This window comes from Drosophila teissieri, chromosome 2R (assembly GCF_016746235.2).
Source record: "Drosophila teissieri strain GT53w chromosome 2R, Prin_Dtei_1.1, whole genome shotgun sequence".
Taxonomy (NCBI): domain Eukaryota; kingdom Metazoa; phylum Arthropoda; class Insecta; order Diptera; family Drosophilidae; genus Drosophila; species Drosophila teissieri.
This window is the reverse complement of record NC_053030.1, coordinates 15,570,110-15,582,394: the sequence shown is the minus strand read 5'-3', so window position 1 is coordinate 15,582,394 and position 12,285 is coordinate 15,570,110. Positions and strand designations below refer to the sequence as shown.

The 12,285-nt window shown below is 38.1% G+C and overlaps 1 protein-coding gene across 10 annotated transcripts in view; it reads right to left on the bottom strand.

The window, feature by feature from the left end:
• The window catches only part of LOC122613224 (protein muscleblind), a 162,323-nt gene that overhangs the window by 109,529 nt on the left and 40,509 nt on the right, over positions 1 to 12,285 (bottom strand). For 9 of the 10 annotated variants that reach the window (XR_006325672.1, XM_043787304.1, XM_043787305.1 and 6 more), the window contains exon 1: positions 6,511 to 6,596. The exons of the other annotated variant lie outside the window; for it this stretch is intronic. The gene's annotated coding sequence lies outside the window, so the exon portion shown is untranslated. Of the gene's footprint in view, positions 1 to 6,510; positions 6,597 to 12,285 lie in introns of those variants that run through there. 10 annotated transcript variants of the gene reach the window in all.

Genomic DNA, 12,285 nt, shown 5'->3' with positions numbered 1-12,285 from the left:
TATTTGAAAATATTTCTATAACCATATATATTTCTATTTCTATGGGGGAAAAAAAAGGATCTTTTATCTTGATATTTTAATCGTTAAAAGGGTCTGCTCTTTGCTAGAAATAAATGTGGAAGTTCCTGTTTTGACTAAATTTAGAATTCAATTAATTACTTAACAGCTTAATAAATATTTATTGCCCTAAATAACGAAAACTCTGATTAGTGCTAGTTATTTGATAATTACGTAGATTAGATTATCACTCTGAAATCTGCTCTTAAATAGTGGTCATTGTACCATAACAGCTGTTTAAAGGCAAAAGGTTATTGCTATAAGTTGACAAAATGGAAGTTCTTTTAGTTTAACTTGCAGTTTTGGCCATTAGATAACATATTTTATCTATTCGTGCCACCGCAATCAATTAACCGTTCCTTATAACTTATCCCACTATCCATTACCCAACACACATGCCCCATAAATAACGTGGAGCTCCATACACACCGAGCAAATCGAGAGCGTTTCGCTGATAAGGCGACAAACACAACGAATAGAACGCTGCAGTTAGCAGTTTGCTGTGAAAGCGCATTTATTTTTCGTATTTGTATATACTCTTATTGATTTCGTTTTTTTTTTCAGATATGCGACTTATATTGTATATACAATGTACATATATCAACTTGAGCGCCCGCCGACTTACGAAGTTGTGACTAAAGCCATACACAAGTCGCGGCAAATACCTCAGAGGGCCGAAAACAACAGCAAAAAGGCAAAGTTTTAGCTCTCGCCCCGCGGCCGACAAGTTAATGCATTTAAAGAAACATTTACGCAAGTGAAGCCGTAGCAAAACATCGGTCACTAACCGCTCTGCAACATTATACAACGCTCCTCTTAAACCCCGCAGAAAAAAAAAATATAAAACATATAAAAAAACGGAGCACCCCAGAAGGTATGACATACATATTTAACGATGCGCTCATAAAAAAAAGTGAAAGAAATGGGTGAAGCCCGGGGAGTTTGCGAGTTAACCAGGTTCGACGGCTGCTATCAATAAACGAGATTAGATAAAAACGGGTTGAACCCTATACACTCATACTGTAATATGCATAGGCCTTATTCGCAAGTTGAAAGAAGATAGTAAAAGCAAATATCCTACTCAGTATGACAACAACCGGGTGAAGTAATAATTTACAATTATTCTACTTGCATATATCGACTAAAAGTTGTTCAACGAACTGCAGAAACAGCAAACTTTCCCATCTACAAAGCGAACCGTAGCAAAACCCATCAGAAGATGGTACGACTTAAATGCCAGCCATTTATGGCAAGTGGCTAAATGATCGGCTTGCTTTGGCTTATGTCATTCAGGTGGGTCGAAAAAAGACAGACAACGGCTCTATTTTTATTCTACAGGTAAAATGCCGCTCCAAAAATGGAGTTTTGTCTTGCCTAATTAATTCTCATTGTCATCCATCTGACTTGGCTAATTAATTTGGCAGTACACGCTGCGTGGGCTGCAAAAGATTATTATTTCTTTGCCTTCATAAGTTTTCTAGACTTTTGAAGACACATCGCTGACTGAATTCATTGACAGCTATTAGCGCTTTTTGTGAGAGATACTTTTCGAAAGTTGCTGGCCAGATGAAAGAAATGCATTCACATATACTTTTCAGGTGGCTGCCCCTATTTGGTCTGGCTGTATAATTTGGCAGAGCTCTCGAATAGGTGCTGAAATAATCTGCAGATCGATCTATATATGGTATAACGTATGTGACTAATGGGAAAAAGCAGAAGAAAACAGAGCGTGCCGAAAGCATAGGTAAATGAATTCGATAGGGAGCTATCAGATTTCTTAGGGAAATGTGGGGTTTTGGAGAAAATAATTACACATCTTGGTTTAAAGAAAATAAACCAAAGCGAAAACAGTAATAGTAAGAGCTTTGCTTTATATTCAAGAAAAACTGTTAAGTTATCATTATTGATTATTACAAATGAAAGTAAGAAAAACTTTCATTTTTAGTTTAGAAAACCTTGCCCTAGTCCCAAGATCTTTCGGCATCCAATAAAAATCCACCTGATCTCGTCTTATGCAAAATCAAATCAAAAGCTCATTGTCACGTTTTCCTCTCAGCGGAATTCATATTCAAATTTTCGTTCACACAAGCAAATCAATTTCTTAGGCGTAAAACGCGATCATCAGTAATTACGTCAGAGGTCGGAAAGCTATAGCATATGTATATAGCTTTATACACACAAAACTGAATCGAAAGAAGAGGCCGAAAAATAAAAGCGAATGGGGGAAATCAAAAACAAAATTCATAAATGAGAGCGAGCTCTATCGCGCTCATATACTATTTTTTGGCATATTCATAACATTTGGCTTATCTTAAAAATACGAGAGCGCCGCCACAAAACACAGATACAGATACCAATACCAATACCAATACAATTACAAACACAACCTGAAAATCTGGCGATGAAGAAGGGGAAGAAAAATGCGAGCAACAAATGCTCAACAAATTTTCATAGATTTCTGTGCCTAATTAATTTCGCTGGCGAAACGTATTTATGTTTATATATTCCCAACGTGCTGCTGATGAACCCCAAAATAGCCGAACCAAAGTGAGAGAATAATATTTATAAAATTAAATATTTCACAAAAAATTTCAGCAATCGCGAGAATCGAGTTAATCTTTGAACTAATTTGTGTGCACATAATCACATTGCAGACACGCCTCGAAACTCGCAGACTCGGTCTCCCATGGGAAAGGTTAACCAATCAATTCTGCCTTCAATTGATCTCAATTGTGCGTTGCCCCAAGGGCCAGTGAAGGGTTAAAGATGCCGACGTTATAATTCACCATTGGCATTATGCAAAAGCGTATCAAAACTTTGTCTCTCGGCCACAAAAACAAACTTATTTCGGGACTGCAGTGGAGAGTCGTTCCAAAAACGCTGCCAAAAACAAAAAAAAAAACAGAAAAGAGGCGGCGGTGAGGTGGTGTATCTTTTTTTGGGGGGCCTGTGGATGCACAGCTGCAGATACATCCAAAGATACATCCAAAATGTGCGGCAGCTGTCGCCTGTTATGGGAGCTGCCTCAGATACTCGGATACACGGATACTCAGATACACGGAGGTACAACAACACCAGCAACCGACGAAACACGTTCAAAATTTCTTTTTCGACTCTTCGGTTGGTTGTTGTGTTTTGGCATGTGCTAAGAGAATTATGTTAGGGTGTGCCATCTGTATCTTTTTAATTGAGGAAGCTGCATTAAACCTCCAATGGGGTGTGAAACAAGTTATGGATATTTCGAATTTTATATCGCCAAAATGTATATTTAGTAAGCTATTACATTCTACGTAAACTTGCAAGAATATAGTTTGTGGGAAAACCATTGTATACGTGAGGAAATGAAAATCTACAGGCAAAAGCTAACATTCAAGAAATGCATAGTTCCCAAATGTGTTTTTTACTATTTAAAGGTAGTCTACCTATCAAATTTGGAACTCCAGCTAGTCTGAGTCACCCTAATCCTACGATGCTCCCAACCAGATACAAAAACCACAAATATCTATTTCTTTTTTGTTTCTTCTTTCTTTTCGACTTGTTCGCTGCCTCAGTCGACGTCGACGTCGCAGCTGCTGTGCGCTTATTGAAAAAGCCAAATACAAAATTTCTAGTAACGAAACAAAAAAAGTGTTTGATATTTTTAGAAAAAAAGACCACGAGCACATGTTTCAAAATATCGAAAAAGATGAAAACTTGAACGAGAGGAAACGGCTAAATGGAAACCAAGATCTGAAAATCTTCGAAAGGAAACGAAATGTTTATGTGATTGCAAAAAGAAAATGATGCGATATAAAACAGAAACCCATCGAAACGATATTTCGACTATAGAAATTATAGAGAATTTCGAATATTTCCGGCATTAAAGAAAAACTCGATCAATTTGCCAATTTTGGATTAAACCTATTAGAGAACATTGTTTTTAGCTATGCATTTACGAAAGATGCAAGTTGGAGTATATGTATTTCCTAGCATTTATAAACAAGTATTTATTTGCTCATGAGCAACTTGCATTGTTTTGAGTTTTCTAGCGCTTTAAGGCCTTTAAGACCTTTTCATACCTTTCGTCTGAACTCTGACACCTTTTCGAGTGCTGTCATCTCGCATCAAAACTGAAATCGCGAGTCGAGCAAACAGACTCAGCTACATAGGTACAGATGTGAATATACAACGCTATTTCCACACTTTCGACAACCGAAAGGGGGTGTTCCTATCGATATTTACGACCTATTGAGAAGAGCTTAAAGCACAAAACCCTCTTACTACAAGTCAAACACATATTTCTCCCAGCGACGTTTTTTCTTTGCCTTCGTCTTTTTGTACTGCGGCATGAGTTTTGGCGAAAAATCGAATCGATTAGTCATGCCAAAAGTCCTCAAGTTTTCATCCCAATCCCCTTCACCAACAAAATATGAAACCGTCTTGTGGCATTCGTGGCGTTTTGTAGTTTTTGTAGTTATGGTTCGAGTTTGATTTTGATTTTTTGAGTACGTTCGATGTGTACTGTACGGTGGGGAAAAAGTGAATGACTTGTCAGAGTGTATTGAACAAATGGACAGAAATAACAATTCATTTTTGGCATTTTCCAAACAATTTCTTTGACTCATATTTCTGCAGCAACACATTTTTGACACTTTTGTCGATGATGATGGGCAAAAATGAAAAGTAAAAATACAAGTATGTATAAGCGAAATGTGTCAAACTTTTGCTTTTTGTTTTCCAGTTGCCAGCGGGCAGAGCTAATTCAATTTGCATATTCTCAGACTGGAGGAAAACGAAACAAATCGGAAAAATTATAATAACAATCTTTTTGCAACTGAAACCGAAGCTAGGACCGAAATAAACATAAATTTAATGGTTACGACTTGGCAAGAGCACGGGGTGTGGGCTTTTGGGTGGAGAACCACATAAAAAACGTGACTTTTCGTTAAAACAAAATCTATGTATTTGCATGTGCGAGTAGTACAGTGCGTTTCGTGATCGTATTTGCCATGCGTACGTCTCTCAATCGATTGGCAGTGTCAGAAGAAATCCGGTAATTGAATCAGTTTCGTTCAACAAAGTAATCACATTAAATTTAGGAATCATGTCTGCTTTCTGTTCGGGTGTCTAAACCCCATTAAATATCCTAAGCTTTCAAAACAATTTCATTTAGCCATTAATTCAGTAATTGCAACGCAGGCGTTTTGTTTTATTGTCACGTGTGTTTCTTTACTGCGGCCTAATAGTGCCGAAACGCACTGTAAATACCGCTCGACTTAGTTGTGTTTTTTTGTTGGTTTAATGGTCGTCTAGGCCTTGTCCGGCTTTAGAATAAAAATGGCTAAATTTGCATTACATTACAACGCGAATTTTTATAGTTTTTACCGTGCTTTTAAGTTAATTAACTCCACATGATATATATATTCATGTTAAGCTCTTAGGGCTCTTTTCGCCAATAATGTGGATATATTTAACGTATTTAATGCCCATTTATGTGGAATAACCATTCCCATTTTCACTCTGACAAATTTGGTTTGCAATTTGTTGAATTTTAATTATTATTTCACAGTTCATTAGGCTCAATTTCAATTTGATTTTCGGTCATTAAGCTTTACCAAGCCAAGTGAACGGTATGTGCATTATTTTATCAGATTAAACAAGTCTTTTTTATGATTATAATGCTCTTATTAAGGCAGAATTCATATTTTGTGGCCGTGTAAAGTAGTTTATGTTCAATACAAAAATTAATTTTTGTGTATATTGTGTATATTGTTCCTAGCTTTGGGCTACATGTATTATGTAGTGTTTTATATCTTTTGAACAGGATACTTTTGTAAAACAGATTTCTTTTATAAGTACGGAAACAATAACTAGTTATTTAGTTATTATTTAGAGCAAGAATTTTATTTTTTGTGAAGTTTGTAGCCAAATTATCTCTGAAATATCGAAGTTGCATATATCGATGTTTTTGCACCTTTTTCAGCACTAAAAGGAATTAAGTACTGCTCTAAATCTAAGTGACTTGCATTTTAATGCCCAATTTTTTGACAATATGCTAGTACTTTTTCAACACTGCAATTAAAAAACGCAACTTAAGGAATATTATAATCAACTTTTTGGTTTAACATTAGAGAGTAGAACTACATTTGATAAACTTTGAAGAACATTAGTTTCCGTAACATTCTCTTTTGTAAATTATCTGCCATTATTCTTTTACCGAGTCTTGTGAACAACTTTCCCTACGATGCTAAGTTTTCCCTGTCATGAAACAGAATTTCCGACTTTTCACTTGGCATCACCGAAAATTCGACAACAATAACAAACAAGACCACGAAATGTGGCAAGAAGAGGAAGAGAAGAAGGGAACCGATGGATGAAAAAAAAAACATAAACTTAAGACGGAGGCGAAAAAAGAGAGAAAACAAAAGAAAAAAAAAACACAACGATCTCTTTTTTGTTTTTAAGTATAAACACCTTCGGTTGTCCAGCTGACTTGTTGTTGTTGTTGCTGCTGGCAAAGTTGAAGTTGTTGAAATTGTTGTTGCTGGGTGAAAAAGCGGCTGCTGTTTTATTTTCTTGTATTTGTTTATTGTTTTACTTCTACGCCGATGGTGAATTGAAAATGTATTTTTAACCTTTTTTTCTTTCTTCACGCGCTGTGGTGTGTGTGTGTAAACTAAACACGCGCGTTGTTGCAGAAGTTGTGGTTATCGTTGGTTTTTTGCGGCACGACGTGACGTCATTAAGATGCCGGCTAAAAACAATGGATTTTGCGATTTTTCCGGACAATTTCCCTGCAGCGCTTGCACTATTTTTCTTGAATTTTCATGCACGACTTTCGACAACTTCTTTTTTTTCCTCCTTTTATTATCTGTCACACACAGAAACGAACACACACACACACTCTTGCTGAGCACCTCACATACACGTGCACTCGCGTTGTTGTTTCTTTAGTTGTATTTTTGACAAATTTTTCCGCGTTTCTAGAGTTGTAGCCAAAAACTTTTTTGATGACGGCGTTTTTTGCAGAAAAGTGATTATTTCAGTTTGCGGTGACTGGGCAGAAAGTATTGTGTTTGTTATTATTTAGCTGAGAGCTGCTATTTCTTTGAGGGGATTTTCTTGAGTTTTTCAGGCAGGCTCTGCTATAATTCACTTTTCCGCTGACAGAACCGCTTCCATCGAAAAATTATTCGAAACTGAAAGCAGCAATATTTTTCTGGCCATTCCATTCCAATTCGACTCGAAACTCTCTCGCGCTCTTGCTCTCTCTTCGTGCCATTCTCTTTCGCTGGCTCCACCTCCTCAAAAACCGACTGTGGGCCGAGTTACCCCTTTTGTGGCATTTTACTAACTTCAAATCGAAACAGTTTAAAGAGTAAAATTTATAGATAAGTTGGTTAAGTATAGTATATACGTTAGAATAACTCTTTTTGTCAGCTAAAATGTTATAGATGTGCACCTTTTACAATAGTCTCATCAAGCACAATGCTTAAGCAACCTACCACTTCGCAAAGAAAAGTTTGTTTGCCCCACAGTGCAACGTGCTCTCTTGCGCGCTCTTGAAGAGCACTTTTATCCGATGAAGAGAGTTCGAGTGATTTTGTTTTGTCGGTCGGCGAGGGGGGTTTCTTAAGGGGTTGCCGAGTTCAATGAAGGCGAGTCGAGTTGACAATCAACTAAAAGGTTAACTGGCCAAAAGTAGTCAGACTTAAGCTTTTTGGCGTAGGTTGCGGACTATAAAATAGCCTGGCAACTAAATATTGCAAATCGATGACTAAATTAATGCAGGAAACTAGATAATGAATTTTTTGTGGCTCTCTGAAGCCTTTAATAAATCGTTTTGATGGGGTGATAAAAATAATTATTGATCTATTTTACATTAAAGACATTTTTAAGAATAAGATTTTAATCCCTTAAAATTATTTACATTTTTTAGATAATAGAACGTTATAAATATAATTTTTGAGCAGGAAAATATTTATAGTTTAGAATACTTTTCGTTAATTGCAAATCGTTAGTTTATATTTTATACTAAATAAGCACTTAAAATGTACTAAGCAATTATTTTTTATTTTTGCTATGTTTCAATATGCAAACATTATTGTTTTCGTTAAGACCTTGGTAAAAATAATGTTCTGCATATCTTTAAAATGCACTAAGTGTCAAAGATCTTTGTGGTGTTATGAACTGCATCTTAGAGCACATAGTTATTTAAATATAAAAAAAAAAAACCATATTTTGAAGGCAACGATTTTACTTATTTATGCAGTGGTCATTTAAATTTTAGAAATACCATCGCTCTAATTGCTCACACACCGCAATGATAATTAATGTTTTGCCGTGCAACAGCTTCCATTTGGGCTGAGGACAGAAATAAGTGAACTTAGTGAATTGGATCTTTGCTCGCTCTGTCAAAGTCACCTTCAGAGTGTGTGTTCGATATGTTCTAAATCATTTACGTAAATGCATCCCATCCATAACGGTATAGCTATATATCCGAATGCAGCCCAGCGTGCCACAAATAGAAATATGTAACGCACACACACTAGCACACACACACTTATAGCCACAACTCTTGACATTTCTATGTCATAAATTTGTTTCGTTCTTTGGATTTTTTGGCAGCGTGCACTGAGCAAAAGATATGGTAGTACTACTACCAACACCCCCCACATGGCAATTAAAAAATATGAGCGGGGAGGGCGGGGAAAACCTCTAACGCACTAATTGTAATAAAAAGTGAATGTAAGCGATTGCAAGAACGGAAAACGTATAAAAAGTACAACCAGAACTGGCATGTGAAAGCCACATGAAGTGGGGATAGAGAGAGCGGGATCTTCACCAGATCGAGGAACGCCCCCGCAATGAATTTAGCTCCACCATATATCCACTGGATATACACCGAAACCCCGCCCCGCCCCCCTGCATTTGGCTTATTATTAGAAGTGCAGCGGTGTGTGTGTGAGTTCACTATTTTTAAACGATTTCAAATTGGAGTTTTTGTCAGTGACCCGAGCGAGGCAACAAAGAGTGGCAATGGAGCTTGGGGGCAAGTGAAAGGTTTTTGGTTTCTGGTCTGCGAATTATGCACAATGAGTTACAGCGTTACAGCCGCAAACTGAGGGAGTGGTACATATGTTAATAATGAGTTATGTTTACTAATAGTAGAGATAAATCCCATTATGATGGCAATGTGCCGAATCACTGCCGAAACATGTAATTCATTAGGGCTTGATATCGATATCATTATTGGGATATTAACAAGATTAACATTATAATCTCATATTAGATTAACATTATAAATTCATATAGGTGTAGCATTAGTTGTTATAGTACTTTTAAATCAAATCAACAAGCCAACTCATTATATTAATCCTTGCATCTACAGTACCGTAATACTTTTGCCCCCACAACGCTAATGACCCAGCAATTAATAAAACTTATAGGCAGCACTTGCGATTCCATCATCGTCGTAGATCTACGTACGTATTTATAGAAGATGTTATCGGCAAATGACATCTCTTTCTCGGTACCCAAAAACGCCCACCGCAGCATCTTGAAAACATCATTAACAACACATTTATCGGCGCTGCAGCAGCCTTTCAAATGTGGGCTGCCAGCGTCTGCCACGGATTGGGATTCGGACCGAGTTACAGCTACAGATACAGATACAAATACGAATAAAGATTCGGATACAAGCGCTGGCCGAAAGATACTCGCAGTCGCAGTCGCAGAAGTAGTGGTGCTAGTGGAGCGAAACCGGTTCCGGGCAAAATCAAAAGTTGCGCAGACGTCGCCGACTCAGCTGCTCTGCTGACCAAGCCGGAGTTTTGGGCGTCGCGTCGGGGGGAGGGGGGCTGGAAGCTGCGCGGGCAGGGGGCGGACCTGGAGTGCTAAAGTACACAAAGGCAAAGTTTTCGAGATCGATGCACGCGGAGAAACGATTAAGTGCGTTCAAGAAGGTAAAAGCTTAACTTTGGATATCTTTATAAACTAATATTAATATCATTATATCTATATCTATTATATCTAAAGTACACAGAGGCAATGTATTCGAGATCGCTGCACAGGGAGAAACATTCAAGTGCAAGCAAGTAAAAGCTTAAGTTCTGATATCTTTATAATCTAATATTAATATCATTATGATATCTATCATCATTATATCTATATAATAACTTTAATATATATCATAATATATGTATATTTTTATAATCAGAAAACTCTTTTGCAATGCAACCTTTCATATATTTACATTATTACCACTTTTAGGGAATTAGTATCAATGAATTATTGCCATATTTTACCTCATCTTATACCTCATATCAAGGGCGAACTACTTTTTTTTGGCCGTGTGGATGCTGCTGGTACACTTACAACGCGCCACCCCTTTTCTCCGAGTGCAGCGCTCCGTGCGTGAAGTAGTGTAGGTAAATGAGATTGGGGAACCGGCGTATGAAACGGGTTTACTTCTCTCCTCGTTTGTGCTACACCTTTTGCGCCTGTTCCTTGTTCCGATCCCCATTCGAGAACGTGTTTCAAGGCTTTTCTCTCGAACGGCGGGGTGTGTAACCAGTGGCAAAGAAAACAAAAAGTAAATAAGAAGGCGCGGAAAAAGGAGGTCGCCGAATGAAAAGATCGCGGCCAAACAAAAGGCAACCGAGCCGAGAAAATCGCGCTGAAGGGATTGGCCCGTTGCCGTCGGGGCTGCAGAAGGAGGTGGGTAATCTGCAGATGGGCAGAGAGGAATAAGAAATAGGGAATAAGGCCCACCCTAATCTAATTAGAAATAACGGCAAGAACAAGTCGGGTATTTCTGCGCACGCGATCGCCAGAGACCGGCTAATGCATATAAATTGGCATAAATAAAGCAAAAGTCACGTCGATCCGTGTCCAAAAACCAAAAGCCAAACCAGTTTCAAATTCCAGATCAGATCATCGCAATGACGTAGTCCTCTTATTTCTCCAACGCCATACTACACTATACTGCAACCTGAGTCAGCTCCTTTGCGCCTCTCTTAAGAAACTCCCCAAGAGTTCAGATCGAGCAAACAGTTGTGTATGTATGTAAATATGTGCGTGGGTGCCGCACAAGTTGAGTCACTCGGCAGCGGCTTCGGAGTTCCCCCCCCCTCCCCTTTTCCAAGTTGCCCCCATGGATCTCTTACCACTCAAAGGTGCCGAGTGCACGGGGGGTCTGCTCTTGAGTGATACCGCACGTTCGAGTTTCAGTTTGAGTTTGAGTGTACTCATGCGTAGATGTGCCACTGAGACTGAGCGCCAGTTTGTCTCGGGAAAGTGTTCCCACTTTGTCGGGGGTTGCAACGGAAATGCCGAGTGTTTCTCGCAGCTACTGCAGAGCTTATAGAGGCTCATAGATGATATCAGTTGAGATTAGAGATCATTATTTTTCAATGCGTTCTTTGTTTAACAAAATAGCAATTTAATGTATTTTGCTAAAACTATTTTAGTGGTTTTCTTAGTGAAGTTCTGAACCACTTTTATGTATATGAATTAAAACATGATGGATACCTTTAGATAAATACTTTTTTATTATTATCAAAAGGGTTAAAAATATGTAACTGAATGCATTGCCTTACTTCGTTTGTAAAAACAAAGTCTCAGAACCTGAATAAAGATAAAGTTAAAGTTTAAGTTAAACAGAGAACACTTATTTTACATAGAAATTACTTTGAACATTCAAATTCGAAATTTCTATTTCATCTGCTACAATATACATTTGCATAATGTATCTTTCTACTCCTTACCATTCAATGTACTGCTATTATTTTTATTTTGATTCGCACCTTGACTCCGTGTTATTCATTAATTCTCTCTATTTTCAAGTTGGCTCCTATCGCCTCTGCCTGCACTCGAATTCAAATTAAGCAAATTACCGAAAATTTCGTTTGTTTGGCCCTTCAAATGCCCCTGCCCCTGCTGCTCCTGCCACGCCCCCTGCCACAGTGCTTTCTTTTTCTTCGCTTAATTACTTACAACTAACTGCAGGGCGAAAAGTTTGCACAGCCCGCCCCCTTTTTGCGCCCACCTAACTGCCACCGCTACTTGCAGTGCAATTGAAACCGAAGTTACAATCGCATATCAGGCCCTAAGACAAAAGGCAAACATGCCTGGCTGAGTTTCCCCCGAAAAGTGGGCGGTGGGTGCTATTTTTGGGGGAAGGGGGAGGGGGCGTGGCAGGCAGACTGCATAGTCGAAGAAATTACGCTGATTGAACACTAATTTATT